Source organism: Oncorhynchus mykiss, chromosome 8 (genome assembly GCF_057628025.1).
Source record: "Oncorhynchus mykiss isolate SJ-2025 chromosome 8, ASM5762802v1, whole genome shotgun sequence".
Lineage (NCBI taxonomy): Eukaryota > Metazoa > Chordata > Actinopteri > Salmoniformes > Salmonidae > Oncorhynchus > Oncorhynchus mykiss.
This window is the reverse complement of record NC_143029.1, coordinates 23,588,906-23,603,489: the sequence shown is the minus strand read 5'-3', so window position 1 is coordinate 23,603,489 and position 14,584 is coordinate 23,588,906. Positions and strand designations below refer to the sequence as shown.

The following is a 14,584-nucleotide window of genomic DNA, read 5'->3' as shown; positions in this document are numbered from 1 at the left end:
TGGAGTGAGAGAAGGAGAGAGAGAGGCATGGAGTGAGAGAGAAGGAGAAGGAGAGAGAGGCATGGAGGGAGAGAGAAGGAGAAGGAGAGAGAAGGAGAAAGAGAGAGAGGCATGGAGTTCGAGAGAAGGAGAAAGAGAGAGAGGCAAGGGGTGAGAGAGAAGGAGAGAGAAGCATGGAGTGAGAGAGAAGGGGAAAGAGAGAGAGGCATGGAGTGAGAGAGAAGGGGAAAGAGAGAGATAGGCATGGAGTGAGAGAGAAGGGGGAAAGAGAGAGACATAGCCACAGAGAGAGAGGGTACTGAAACACACAGGGGGCTTTGTTCCCCCAGCAGCATGTATGTGTGCAGTGAGTTCCGCTGTTCTCTCTCCGAGCAAAAGGCCACAGGGCAGACGTGAGGCCGTGACTGATGCCAAAGAAATGTGTCAGAGAGCACGTGGCGAGGACGGGCAGCGGGAGCTTTGTCAACCCTGCCTCCCTGCCACTCCAGCCCATTATATAGCCTAATTGGCCCCTACATTATGGGATCGTGTTAGGGAGGCCGACAGCCCTGGTTTTCCTGGTGAATAGGACTTAAACCAACATGTGCTGTGGAGGGCTGACTGTTTCTGGGCTGAGGAGAGGAGAGGAGCGAAAAGGAGAGGGGAGAGAAAGTGAGAGGAGGACAGGAGAAGAGGGAGAGAAGCATGGAGTGAGAGAGAAGGGGATGTTTGTCGTCTAGGGCAGAGGAGGTGTCAGGCCGATGCAGGTGCACCTGACAGGGCGCTCGTCTGTTCCCATGGTTTCAGCCCCGTTGGTGGGGGTGTGGGTGAGGAGGGGGAGTAGGGCAGGAGGTGATGACAGGCCCGGTGGCCTCAGGGCACCTCACACTGTGATACATTTAGCTTCTTAATGCCACTTCCAATGATCCCACTAACTCTCCTGTATTACTACGCATAAAAATTTTATCAGCTGAATAATGTTGTGGAAGTGGAGAAGAGCAGGAGGGTCATCTCCAACCCCCAGTTCAGTTGAGTTCAGTTCAAACCGAGACAGTGGTTGTCAGCCACTGTTTTGTGAGGGCATCACAATAAACATTGTCCATTGTACCGCAACATTGGTTGCGGTAGATTTAAAAAAAAGTTTTACAAAAGTGTTTTTTCAGGCTCTGCTTTCTTCAGTTTGTCTCATACGTGTCCCGTCTTATACCTTAGCCAAACAATGCACTTGTATCTTCTATTGAGTTAAAGCAGCACTTAAATGGAAACAAGTGTTTAAGAATTTAGTGATTACATAAGAGGGTTGTTACGTTCAGAGAGCTGGGGTCTTTCTGGTGCATCCATCCTTGCCATGCGTCGACGCCACTGCAGCTACAGTCCTGCTGTCAGACAAGCGTGACTGGATTTGTTCTTCCTCAGGAAGATGTTGATGTTTCAGAGAAACGCAGGGCCGGATCAGGATTAGAAAGTACCATAATGTGTATGGTATTAAATTCTCCTGCACTGTAATCCAATTGAGATTGAGACAATAATAACGAGTATAGCTGTGATGGCTTCACCCTGACTGCGCCACTGCAGTAGGCAGGAGGGAGGATGAATTATTGCACAAATAATACCGGGGGTATTTTTGGACCGCAGAACATACAGTGTAAACATGGAACTTGTTTTTAGTGAATATCTAAGCACAGCCAACGGATTGGTAAGTATGTATGAAACTGGAAGTTTGCTATTTTTAATAAAGGACAGATTTTTTCTTTTCCATTTTCCAGTTATTGCTCCCTTTTTAGTTGGACTTCAGGACAGGTAAGAGGATGTTTCCTGTGACTCTTTCAGGACTAATTATTTTAACAAATGCAGTTCAGATGTTTCAGAGATTACTGGAGATGTTGCAGTGATGAGTATATGTAACAGCCTTGCTGTTCTAGTATTTTTCATGGAAGTTCGTCCTTGGAACTGCGCATCTTTCACAGGCCCACATAGTGATTTTTAGAGATAAGAATAGCCCCCTATGCTGTTGGAGCAGAGCAGTGCTCTCCCACTAGGAGTCAATGATCACAGCACTTACTCAAATCTCTGAGGAACTCCTGCTCTCTCTGGCTGCCAACAGGCCCACATTGAAACAAATGGCTCACTTCTTCTCAGAAGAGGATCCATCTCTATTCTGTATGACTACAACCCGTGGGTTTGGTTTGGGCGCAAGTGCTCAGCTAGCTCAGACTTGGCAAGATGCTCATCTTCTGGTAAATAGCAGAGAGAGATCCAGAATAGTTCTTTTGCTATTTCTATATTTCTGTTTTGATGTTCCTAAACTTGATGGAATTGTAGAATCATTTCAGGGACCTCATCAAACATATTTTTATCAACGTTTTATGGAGGCAGATAAGGCCTAATCCTCTAGGCTGAGCAGCAATCTCTGAGTGAGTTCTGTGGGACAAGTTAGAGTCCCAACCCCTACACTATCATTTTTATTACCCTGACATAACACCCATGATAGATATTTATAATTATGACTAATGACATTAGTGTTAAGATACATGTATTGGTGTCTCAATAGCATACTGTACTTGGTTGCTAGCCAACTGTTTTACTTTTGAGTCATGGCAAGTTCCGTAATGTGCCATAATCTGTCATAGATCATGATTTGACTTATTACCAAGAGGATAAGAAACATTAATGAAACACTTTTTAATTATTGGTGATGAACTTGAAGTCATCTATTGGTGTTCTGAGACACTGTGCAACAGTTCATGGCGGTACATTAGGCATGTCGATCCGGTTAGCTGTACTGTACTGTCGTTTTTGGACATCGATTTACATTGTGTGAAAGAGAGGATAGTATGTCTTCATTTTTGTTTCTGGTGGAATCATGCATTGGAGCAGGGCGTGGAATTTGACATAGCTAGATTTAAGCTAGCTAACCTATGCTCTTTTGTTGCTGAGAGAGTTGTACTGCAGATTAGGATGCATCCCCATGGAAAGGTTAAGGGTTATCTTGCCTCTTGCCTCAAAGGACCCCTGCCCAGCAGGCTTAGGTCAGACGAACTGAGGTAATATTCTACCTTACTAGAGGAGGTAGACTCATAGAGACACACAGAGATGGGCAACCTGGCCCCCTGCTCTCTGCCCTCTGGCCTGGCATAGCTTACATAAGTCTGAGTCACAGCATCCTGAGTCAGAGAGAGAGCGAAATAAAGACCAGGAGAACATCTCGAAAAACAACCTTACCTGCCATCAGGAATAGACCACTTCACAGCTTCCTCTCAGAATGCCTGCATCTATGAATCATGTATTATCCAGTGCAGTTGAAAGGGGTTCTGAGGTAAAAATAGATGAACAGCCCAGTATACCACCCCTGTCCTGGATAAAAACACATATCTAATGGAGGAACACAGAGCGGTTGAGTTCAGTTTACTATGGCCAGTGTTCTTTGTTAGGCCTCTCTCCGTACTGTATTTAATCAGGGAGAGGTCCCTTTTATTGCGAAACCACATTGAAATGCGTCCATGCATCAGACCCAGCCAGTGGGCCGAGGGCTGGGGCCTTACCATAGCAATGGGATTACATCTTCCCTCTCCCTGAAGGGTGGGCCGAGTCTGTGGTCAGAGAGAGAAATGGGGTGAGAGAGAAAGAGGGGAGAGAGAAAACTACAGATAGCGAGAAAGAAAGGAAAAGAGTGCGAGAGAGAAAAGGAGAGAAGGAGAAAGAAAGAAAGAAAGAGGAGGAGAGAAAGGGAAAGGATGAGAGGAAGAGAATTAGACAAAGATAGTGTCTCCTCTCCCATATTTCAGTTGCCTTGGCTCCCTGGGTCTCTGGTAATTTAATATCTGTGATTTGTCAGCGAGGCCGAGGAGGTAATGGATGGATCGAGCAGAGTTTCACGCTGGCATTTTCATGGAGGATGATGAAAGAAAGTTCTCTCGCTCTCTCTCACCGTCCTTTAGATTAACAACCAACCTAATTATGCCCGCTCCTCTTTTACGCCGATAACATTTGTCTTATTTGTCAGGTGCTGTCAGGTTGGAAAAGAGAGCATCAATTCGACCCTCTCCTAACAGAGGGAGATATGTATGGTAGAAAGAGCTCAGGCCTATTGTTACAGCTTAGCTCTATCAGGCAATTTCTCCATTTTGCATCATACCTTAGATATCCCATGAAATATGAGCTCATTGTACCATACAACACCATCACGGTGACAGCGCCATACCAAATGTCAAAAGCTGTCGTCCTTCTAATGGGAGAGGCTGACATGGACCTCCTGTAAAATGACACGTGCTTTTTCTGTTCTATACTTGACGCCAATACACACAATAGTGTGCGGGAGAGAGGGACATAATACAAGGTGTCTGTCCTTGTGTTTGCTTGAATCCGAGAGGGTGTTTTGTCAGTATGAGACCATACTTCTCTTCCCAGTAGTATATCTGGGATAATGAACTTATCCCTATGACTCGGCAGTATGCCTCAATTGTCTGAGGACCCCTCTGGGACCGTTTTGGCAGGTGGTGTTCCATTAACCATATGGAGCCCGACCAAAGTGCTGAAACTTTGTTAAATAATAAAAGCAGATTGATAGAGCGACGATAAAATTGGTTTGATTCATTGGCCCATTCCGAACCAGTCTATTGGATTTTCTATGGCAGGTTTTTATTTTTATGACATCAGCAGGTGTATAAATGGTTCTCTTCTTGCTGTTTCTCTCTAGTGGTCTGTGTCATCTCCGCACCCTGGCCGAGGGGTCATCCTGATCTCTGAACCCCCACTCCTCACCCTCCTCCCACCAGCCTGACCCAGCGACCACCCCACCTTGCACCCAACCAAGCGGACCGAAGACCCCTAAATAGTGCCAGGCTCAATCACCACCTCAAGTCCTCTGAGATCACGCAGGTAACTGTACACACACACACTCACACACATACACGCACACACGCTCACTCATAACACTCTCACACACATACACACACACACTCACGCTCACTCTTAACACAACCACACACGAACACACACACACACACACACACACACACACACACACACACACACACACACACACACACACACACACACACACAGGAGTCAGGAGTGCATGTGTTTAGAATGGAAATAAGGGGAATGTTAGGAACAGACACCTTGTCTCAGGTGTGTGTGTTAGCTTTAGCTGCGTGCTAGCAGATGGGAGATAAAAGGACAGGCCTGATGCTATCTGATCTACGGGCTGTGGTTGACTCATGATAAAGGTGATACAAATATTGCTCATGATTTACTGGCTGTTCAATAGGTGAGTATAAGTACAGAATAACATTTGGGACTTTGCAGTACCACCAGGAAGCAGACAATGTGTTTTGCTTATTTCTCAATTATGTGTTTATGCACAATTGGTCATGGCTGTGTGTTTATCTAGTCAGTGGTCCTCTCTGCCCTACTCCCCACTGACTCCCCATCTAATGCCCTGAATTATTCTGTCACCTTTCATCTAGATCATATTCCACCTGTCATACCTCCTCCAGCTCACACCTCTCCTCTCCTCCTTCTCCTCTCTCCTCTCCTCTGTCTACCTCCTCTCTCTCCTCTCCCTCCTCTCTCCTCTCCCTTCTCTCTCCTCTCTCCTCTCCCCTCTCCCTCCTCTCTCCTCTCCCTTCTCTCTCCTCTCCCTCCTCTCTCCTCTCCCTTCTCTCTCCTCTCCCTCCTCTCTCCTCTCCCTCCTCTCCCCTCTCCCTCCTCTCCCTTCTCTCTCCTCTCTCCTCTCTCCTCTCCCTTCTCTCTCCTCTCTGGGAATGGGAAACCCATTCGACTAGCCCATTCACTCCCATACACTTGGTAACATTTGTGCTAGATATCCCGATGTGTACATTGCCAGGAGTCTGAACTACGGATCCTTGCTGTGTGCAATTATTATCCCTTTACAGTGTTGTCTATGGTAGGCAGTGTCAGTGGGTTAGACACCCGGCTCATGATGGTATACTCACCATAAGCAGGGCTGTTAACTTTGGACAGTGACTAGAGTAATTGATTTGGTCTAGGGTGCGACCCTGGTTGGACCAGGCAGGGAGGCACATCGGTGGCAGATGTTTGACTTTGTCCTCCTCTCATCCACCAGTCTCGTCCACCAGGATCACGGCCTCCCCTTCTTGTTTTGCCTTCAACTTGTCTTTATAGAGCTCGCAGCAGTTTAAATACTTGGAGGTTATGAGGTATACTGTTCCACTGGATTTACCCAGTGGCATATTACAATACCCTGTTTGATATATAGTACAATACCCTGTTTGATATATATTACAATACCCTGTTTGATATATAGTACAATACCCTGTTTGATATATAGTACAATACCCTGTTTGATATATAATACAACACCCTGTTTGATATATAGTACAACACCCTGTTTGATATATAGTACAATACCCTGTTTGATATATAGTACAACACCCTGTTTGATATATAGTACAACACCCTGTTTGATATATATATATATATATATAGTACAACACCCTGTTTGATATATAGTACAACACCCTGTTTGATATATAGTACAACACCCTGTTTGATATATAGTACAACACCCTGTTTGATATATATATAGTACAATACCCTGTTTGATATATAGTACAACACCCTGTTTGATATATATATAGTACAATACCCTGTTTGATATATAGTACAATACCCTGTTTGATATATAGTACAACACCCTGTTTGATATATAGCACAACACCCTGTTTGATATATAGTACAACACCCTGTTTGATATATAGTACAACGCCCTGTTTGATATATACTACAACGCCCTGTTTGATATATAGTACAACGCCCTGTTTGATATATAGTACAACACCCTGTTTGATATATAGTACAACGCCCTGTTTGATATATAGTACAACGCCCTGTTTGATATATAGTACAATATCCTGTTTGATATATAGTACAACGCCCTGTTTGATATATAGTACAACGCCCTGTTTGATATATAGTACAATGCCCTGTTTGATATATAGTACAACACCCTGTTTGATATATAGTACAACACCCGTTTGATATATAGTACAACGCCCTGTTTGATATATAGTACAACGCCCTGTTTTATATATAGTACAACGCCCTGTTTGATATATAGTACAGCGCCCTGTTTGATATATAGTACAACGCCCTGTTTGATATATAGTACAACGCCCTGTTTGATATATAGTACAACGCCCTGTTTGATATATAGTACAACGCCCTGTTTGATATATAGTATAACGCCCTGTTTGATATATAGTACAACACCCTGTTTGATATATAGTACAACGCCCTGTTTGATATATAGTACAATGCCCTGTTTGATATATAGTACAACACCCTGTTTGATATATAGTACAACACCATGTTTGATATATAGTACAACACCTTGTTTGATATATAGTACAACGCCTTGTTTGATATCTTGGGGTCCCCATGGTGTGCAGTATATATTAGGAATAGAATACCTCAACTTTGAGAGCTGGGAGGGATCTGTGTGGGGGAGGAGGGGTATGTTGATGGGGAGGAAGGGGGGACATGGAGGGTAGTGAAAGCTTACTTGTTCAATGTCACGTGATGAGCTTCCAGGCTTAATTAAACCTGTGTTAATCCTCCATCCAAGATAGTCACAGCTGAAATGTCCGTAAGGAAGCGTCCCTCTTTCCTACAGTTACATGGTTTTAAAGGTTAACTGCTGGTCGCCCATTTTATGTTGATATAAAGTTCAGACTACCTCATGAAGTTCTACTGTAGGTGAAAAGACGGTGGGCTTTCAATGAAGCATGGTGTTGTAAGTAAGGAAGACAATTAATCAGTACCATTCCAGCTGCTTCCTGTCATTTCTGCAAAATGTTGTGGAAAATGTAATGAAGGCTGGCTCGGTAATGGTTTCAAGCTTACCCGGTGGAACTTACGCGGTGGAAAATATGACCGTCTTTCCATAGACAATTAAGACCGACATGAAGCCCTTTTCTTTTTTTATCCTGGACTTTTTTCTTCATTCTCCTTCTTTTTCCTTCCAGAGAAAGGATGTGATGTGTTTCATCCAGGGCTAAATGGAAACATGTACATTAACCGTCTACAGCTGTGGAGCATGAATTAACTAGGGATACTTGGTTCTGCTGCTTAGCTGGAGAAATCCCATAATTGCACCTCCAACAACATAGAGAGTCAACGCTGGGTCACATGGTTTATCCCACAATGCACTCAGCATGCATGTTTAGCCGTTACCACCTCCAGGAGAAAAATCCTCAAACCTGGCTGCATGCTGCTGTTCTTGTTGTTGTTCTTTCTAACATTGCAGCAGTCTGCAGAAATGCCTGTTGGAGCATCTCAGAGCAGAGGGCCGGTACACAGACACAGCGAGAGGTGTTTTCCTCTATGCCGTTTTCAATTACCCAGCCCTGTCCCACAGTTGGTCTCCCAGAGTGTCCCACAGTCCCTCCCTTCCCCTCCCTCCCTCCCTCAACCTAGCCTCCCTAGGACCTTAGCATGGCGACACTTACTGCCTCTCCCTTTTGTCTGTGTCCGTCTGGCCACTTGTTTGATTGGTAACTGTATATCAGGCTGGGGACACTGGCGAGGCCGCCAGAGTTCCCGTTGCATTAAGCATGACCTCATGTTGAAAGGAGCTGATTTTCCCTCTCTAAATGGCTCTCAGCCTGCGGGGGCCCGGCCCGGCCTTTTGGCTCGACACCCCAATCACTATGCTCAGACCACTGAACTCTCCCAGCACCCCATATTAGGCCTCTCACTGATAGAGGAGGATGAGGAGAGAAAGAGAGGGAGGGAGAGAAAGAGAGTGAGAAGGAGGACAATTGTGTGCTGGTGTGATATTGTGTGTGTGTGTATGCGCGTGTGTGTGTGTGTGTGTGTGTGTGTGTGTGTGTGTGTGTGTGTGTGTGTGTGTGTGTGTGTGTGTGTGTGTGTGTGTGTGTGTGTCTACTCAGGCTCAGGCTCATGGACTGGCTTGTCTGGGGAAATGATGTCACGCTCTGTTCCCTATCAAGCCTGTCCAAAGTCCACAGATGATTCTGGGCTAATTCATCTTCAAGATGAGGCGTTGGGCTGGTGGCATGGCCAAACCGGTTGCACTGTACATATACCCCTTTAGCTTCTTCTGCACATACAACCAAACACATAATACTGGACTCTCAGAGTATGAACAGCATCTTCTCTGTGTTGTAGTCCTTTACCCAACACCTACAGACAGCTCTGTGTTGTAGTCCTTTACCCAACACCTACAGACAGCTCTGTATTGTAGTCCTTTACCCAACACCTACAGACAGCTCTGTTGTAGTCCTTTACTCAACACCTACAGACAGCTCTGTTGTAGTCCTTTACTCAACACCAACAGACAGCTCTGTTGTAGTCCTTTACTCAACACCAACAGACAGCTCTGTTGTAGTCCTTTACTCAACACCAACAGAAAGCTCTGTATTGTAGTCCTTTACTCAACACCAACAGACAGCTCTGCTCCTAGTCTCTAGAACTGACTAATGTCCTCTGGGAGAGAGCCAGGGAGAGGTCAGATCAGACACTGGATGGATGCACCAATCAAAAGCTCATAAACAAATGAGCAAACGGTGTCTTTGGGGCAAGTGTCTGTGAGGTGAGGTGTGTGCTGTTGGCCTGAGTGTCTGACTAGCTCCGCACCATGGACAGAGATAGTGTTTATAGCCGGTGCTCCTACTGTAGATGACTTGTTCATAATGGCCCAGAATTCTTAGATGAGCAGATAACATTCATCACAATCAGCAGTAACATCATCAGGCATGGGGGCTGTCTTATTTAATGGCCGGTGTCATGGCCCAGTGAAGATTTGGCACACAGCGATTTGTTAAGAGACAACCCAGCGCCCAGATTTTTGTAACGTCGATATGTTTAGAATTAGTTGCTGGATGATGTTTACTTGTTCAATGCCAAATGTGTTTGTGGTATCTCACAACAACAAAGGCAAATAGAAGCAAGAATTTCCACCTGGCCTGTCAGAGGTAAAGGTTGAACAACTATCATATTGCTTGTACCTTTTGCAGGGCTGCGCACAGTTCACACATCAATTTAAGGTGTGGTTTGCTATGCCTATTGAACGTCCATCTTCCTACTCTCACCCCACACAGACGGAGAGTCGAGGTGACCCGAGCAGAGCGAGCGACCAGCCGCCTAGCCAGCTTGTGTAACCAGCCTCTTTCGTAACGCCAATTCATAAGTTTGGTCACCCTGCTGCATAGAATTCAGGCTTGTTCCTCACACAGGAAGTGTCACCCACACTCCTCACCTCAGCCAGTCTGAATGAGAATAGCCGAAACCTCTCACCTACGCAGAGCGCAGCTCTCTCTTTTCACCACTCACACACACACATCCTCTACGTTAAAAATATCTCCTCCCATCCTATTCAACTGCCTAGCTAAACCTCCTACTTGCTGCTGGAAATATAGACCTGGATATGACAGGATGGATGCCTGTTTGGATAGGATTCTTGTCTGAATCCTGTACCTAGTAGTTTAATCAGTAGAGAGTTTGTCCCGAAACAAAATATCCATCCCATCATGCTATAGACATAGCCCATTCACACATACCATCCTATACATTTCTATAATACACTGTACACTGTAGTTGTAATTTTAGTGTTGCTCTGTGAGGCCAAACTGGCTCTGCTGATCATCTGGACCTGTTTGAGCGATGGATGGTCTCTCTCTCTCTCCCCTGGTTTTTCAGCCTGTTGCGTTCTGCCTCTTCACAGTCTCAGACTGCAGTATCTCCCAGCTGCAGTCTCTCCCGGCTCCAGGCTGTGCTTCATCTTTGGGCTCCTAATGAGGAGTCAATATGACACTCCCGGGGGCTGACTTGCAAACAGCCTGGGTGATACATCCACAGAACCTGCTTACAGGGGATAAAATCACACCCCAAACCTGCTGGCTGTGCAAATGGTGCTGTCACATGCTGTCAAAACCCAAGCTGCTGGGAGTTAAGTTTAAGTGTGAAAATAGTTATTGCTGGGATTTCAATAAGATTCAGGGATATTTTCTGTTTCAAAGATTTTTCCCGTGGCGGGCCGAGGGGCCTTTATTTATAGTGCTTTGTTTTGCTGATGTTTGTATTCCATTCTATTTTAGTCATGGTCAATATGAAATATATTGATACACGATACAGACTGGTGAAGACCATGCAAGCTACTTTTTGTTCACCTTTAGAGCCACAAATGAACCTGCAACTGAACAGAACCGAGAAGTGTGTCCAAGACCGCATCATTAATACAGTTGATTCAGTCCTTTCTATAGTCACACAAACATGTGTGGTCTGTCAATGATGTACATGCAGTCCATTTGAGAACCAAGTGATTCTGAATACAGCACATTGTGAATAATTCCCTGAACCCGTTCAGGTGAAAGGCAACGTTGAGACAGATGCGCCTAAAACACACAATACTTTATTTGTACGAGCCTTGCCTCAATCTATTTTCAGAGCCCTTTCACATTTTCCCACAGCTAGCAGTTGATAAAGCCAGTTGGAGCTGTTAAAGTTGCCTCCATCCCTAATGAGCTGGATAGCTGGAACAAAGACCACAGCACACCGACCCAGCTCCCCTCTCATTCCCACTGTAAGGAAAGATAAAGAAACGATAGCATGCAGATATGTATGTGTTTCTATGCCAGTTCTATCTTCCCATAAAAGCCAGAGGGAAAAAACAAAGAAAGAAAATGAAACAAGCCAACACACAGATAAATAAATAAGAGGTTTCAGTTGGGGGTCTCATTAGGCCTCCTGAGGCTGAGGTACTGACCATGATGCACTTCTAGGCAGGACTACCATAAACTCTGTAATTACTGAATGGAAACAATTAGCAATGCCTTGAATTATTCAGAGTCTGCCCTGGAAAGTACAAGAAACTGTGCCTGTTTCTGCTCAGGGAAATCAGAAACGGCCTGTGTGTGTGTGTGTGCCTGCCTACATGGCTGTCGTGAATGTGATGTCACCAGGAGGACAAACAAAAGGGGGTAACCGGAGCCCTAAAAACACGCCACCGCGACCGCACGCTGGTGGGTGTGTCACAGTCAACCCCACAGACGGGCCACTGAATTAGGCCACTGTGCTAATCGAATGGCCCTCTGGTTTAAGCGATAACCAAAGCACACAAGCGTCTGCCCATGTGACTAACCTTTGTTTCTAGAGGAATTACACACATTTTTGAATTGCCAAACTCTGTAAGAGAGATGGGACTGGAAGCAGATGAGGTTGATTGAATTGTCTCTATTTGTGTTATAACATGTAATGCTGGCAGGTCTAAAACAGCAGAGCAGTCGATAATAACAGTGTTAGAGACTGTTATTAAGACGTTTATTTACACTATTTTGTTTGTGTATTTATATACAGTGCTCTTGTTCTGCATTGAACTTTTGGTTGGACAAGGAGAAATATGGCGTCATGGTTCATTTTAACTTCAGATGTTGGTATTTGAGGGAGGGAAAAATAAAACGGGATTCACTCTATTCTCTATTTCAGTGTTGAAAGGAATTCCAAGCACTTCAAATTGGTATGTGGCATCTTGGCTGGCCAAATGGTTTAAGGATAACTATGGCTGCCACACATAAGTGATTGACACACAAAATAGCACAACATTCTATAATCCTCTCTCCTGAATCTGCCTGCCCAAAAAACGCTCAATACCTAATCCCTGCTTTGGAAAGAGGACATATTTTGCTAGAGTTAAAGGGCCTCTGTAAGGTTTGATCTTTTCACAATGGAGATGTGCGTCAGTGTATAGGGCATGGCACTGCCCCAGGCTAGCAGCCTCCTACACTCCCCGTAGATCCCTAGTCAGAAACCAGAACTGGGCCGAAGGTGGGCAGAGGCTCTCTCTCAGCGTTCTGTCCTCCCGCATTATGCATACCTCCGGGGGAGGAGGGGTTGATGGAGGTATATGTAGTGCATGGCTTGATGTGTGTGTGTGCTCGTGAATGCGTGCAGAAACTTACTGTAGGGGCTGGTGGACTGTATAATAAAAATGTCTGCTTTATCAGGGGCATCAGTTGTTGGCAGAGGGCCATCATATCAGATGATGTACTGTTGGACTATGGAGATGTTACATAAAATGCTTGAATCATCCAGTGGAGGGTTTCTGTTTATATCTTTGAGGATGTTCCGTTTCTATAGAGCGAAGTGTCCCTGACACACTGCCTCTGTCACTGTCCCACGCACACTTCCTCCAGGTACTCCACTTGAAACGGATGCCAATGAATATTCTCACCCACACTCAATCAGAAAATAGGGCAGGGTTTTAGTTGGGATGAATAGCACTTTATATAACCCATTCAATACTTTTTCTTTGATTTACAAAATGGTAAGCTTCTGCTTCGGCACCATGGTAGCAGATCTGTATAGATTAACAAGAGATACGTTTCTGTTTATCAGCATTGCATCCACATCCCTGGTGCCCAGCAGCAGAGCTAGAAAGATTCATTAAAGGAAGGAGATGCTCCCAATTGTGGAGAGGGGAGAGGGGGCGAGGGGTGTGCCAACGTGGCCGCCATTAAGTGTGATATATGAAACTGACTCCAGCTTAGACAGATTGCTCTTTTCCACTCAGTGATAGGTTTGCTCTGGTATCACGAAGCTCAGTTGCGTCAGTTGACCCTTATTTCACAAAATACTAGCAATTGAGAACATATTTTGTGAAAATAAGCTAGGAGGAGTTAAGAGGCAGGTACAAGTACTTTAGGTTTGGACATCTTTGTTATTTATTATTCCTCTCTGAATATCTCTCTCAGAATGTATCTATATCTACGTTATCTTTACAAAGCTGTCAATCAAGCGCATTTCATTAAGTTGGTATCAACACCTGTTCATGCAGGTGTGTTTCAATTGAGACTGCTTTCTGTATTTTCCTATTTTTAAACGTAGCAAAACATGGCTGTTTTGAAACATACACATTTGGCTTTTGATTTAATTGAAACATATATGGGTGTTTTACGATATTGTTGGTGATATTTACAGAAAGGGGCTCTGGCCTGTAACAAACCTCCATCCAACCACTTATACTGTAGTTGCGAAACTGTAGTTGCGAAACTCAGGCTTCCACAGAGGGCTTATGGGATGTGCAGAGGGGTATACTAGAAAGCTTGGATCAAAGTTAGTCAGCTAACTTTGATAAGCGACCAGAAATGACTGTTGATTTGGTGGTTCATTAAAAAAGTTCAAGTTAGATATGCTTTTTTGTTTGTTGAATCAATTAGACCATGCCGATTTTCAAGCTTCTTTAAAAAAAACAAATCCAAAGTTAGCTGGCTAGCTCCTTGAACCTGCTTTGTAGTGTACCCCTCTGGTGTTTGCACACATTCCTTTTGTGTAACAGCATTGAAGAGAATGAAAACAAAAACGGGACCAAAAGTAAATATTTCCGGTGCTAAAAATACCAGTGGTTTTCTGCCGGGCTATTTTTAGTTCTCACGTTGGCCTCCAGACACCCGCGTCACACAGCTTTCGTGCTCTTACCCCAGCAGCGCCAGAGCAAAGGGGCCTTGTGTGTGTGTGTGTCTGTCGCAATCAGAGAAAAAAAACTGAAATCAGGAAATACACAGCATAGACTTGCAGGTTCAGCATGTTAGCCTCAGAAACTGGA

The 14,584-nt window shown here is 44.7% G+C and overlaps 1 protein-coding gene across 6 annotated transcripts in view; it reads left to right on the top strand.

Annotated features, from left to right (window-relative positions):
- The window catches only part of hivep2a (HIVEP zinc finger 2a), a 96,436-nt gene that overhangs the window by 69,567 nt on the left and 12,285 nt on the right, over nucleotides 1-14,584 (top strand). For all 6 annotated transcript variants that reach the window (XM_021611989.3, XM_021611988.3, XM_090242966.1 and 3 more), the window contains one exon: nucleotides 4,676-4,857. The gene's annotated coding sequence lies outside the window, so the exon portion shown is untranslated. The remainder of the gene's footprint in view (nucleotides 1-4,675; nucleotides 4,858-14,584) is intronic.